This window comes from Mandrillus leucophaeus, unplaced genomic scaffold (assembly GCF_000951045.1).
Source record: "Mandrillus leucophaeus isolate KB7577 unplaced genomic scaffold, Mleu.le_1.0 Scaffold760, whole genome shotgun sequence".
NCBI classification, from domain to species: domain Eukaryota; kingdom Metazoa; phylum Chordata; class Mammalia; order Primates; family Cercopithecidae; genus Mandrillus; species Mandrillus leucophaeus.
In genome coordinates, this window is record NW_012108253.1 from 158,901 (window position 1) to 160,460 (window position 1,560).

The following is a 1,560-nucleotide window of genomic DNA, read 5'->3' on the forward strand; positions in this document are numbered from 1 at the left end:
AACAACAACAACAAAAAATTAGCCAGGCGTGGTGGCACATGCTTGTAATCCCAGCTACTTGGGAGGCTGAGGTAGGAGAATCGCTCGAACCCAGGAGGCAGAGGTTGCAGTGAGCCGAGATCGTGCCATTGCACTCCAGCCTGGGCAACAAGAGCAAAATTCCGTCTCAAATAAATAAATGGTTAAAAATATGGAAAGCAAAACTAAGGCCGGACGTGGTGGCTTCACATATCACAAACACATATCACACATATCACACATATCCAGAGGACACACAGAGGGCACAGCAAGGGCAAAGAACATGGGGAGAGAATGAAGGAGCAACAAAAGGCTTCTGTGTCTGGAGAAGAGGAATAAGGAAATGAAAGAGATGAAACTGCAGATATAGCTAAGGACCAGATAGTGTTAGTAGGGCCTGAATTTAATCCTGAGGCTGCATTGGGAAGCCATTGGAGAATTTTAATAACAATCTAATTTGTCTTTGAAAACAATACTCTGGGCGTGGCACGGTGGCTCATGCCTGTAATCCCAGCACTTTGGAAGGCCCAGGAGGGCAGATGGCTTGAGCTCAGGAGTTCAAGACCATCCTGGGCAACACAGGGAGATCCTGTCTCTAAAACAAACAAACAAACAAAGAAACAAAAAATAGCCAGTCTGGGCGACAGAGTGAGACTCTATTTCTTTTTCTTTTCTTTTCCTTTTTTTTTTTTTTTTTTTTGAGATGGAGTCTTGCTCTGTCGTCAAGCTGGAGTGCAGTGGCACGATCTAGGCTCACTCCAACCTCTGCCTCCCTGGTTCAAGCAATTCTCCTGCCTCAGCCTCCTGAGGAGCTGAGATTAAAGGCGCCTGCCGCCATACCCGGCTAATTTTTGTATTTTTAGTAGAGACGGGGTTTCACCATGTTGGCCAGGCTGGTCTTGAACTCCTGACCTCAGGCGATCCATTCGCCTCAAGTCTCCCAAAGGGCTGGGATGACAGGCGTGACCCACCGTGCCCGACCAAAGCATTCCATTTTTTACAAAAAGAATGAAAAATTTTAAAAATAATAAAATAGAGAAGCTGAGGCCTCTAATAAAGTAGTTATTTTAACTGCAGTCTGTAGGCCTCATGACAAATCCCAGCTTAGTTCCTCAATGAAAATTAGAATTGCCCTCTAAAGAAAGAGAAGTGGGAGAGAAAAAGTCCAATTTAGAAACAATATATGTATTTTTTGAGACGGGATCTGGCTCTGTTGCCCACGCTAGAGAGCAGCGGCATGATGCTGGCTCACTGTAGCCTCGAACTCCCCAAGGAGGAGTACAGGAGCAAGGATTACAGTAGCTAGAACTACAGGCACACGTCAGCTGGCCTGGCTGTTTTTTATTTTTTTGTTATTATGTTGCCCTGGCTAGATAGTTTTATAAAAGGTTGAAAATGTCCGGGCACAGTGGCTCACACCTGTAATCCCACCATTTTGGGAGGCCGAGGCGGGTGGATCACGTGAAGTCAGGACTTCGAGACAAGCGTAGCCGGCATGGTGAAAACCCATCTCAACTAAAAATACAGGAACAACAACAACAA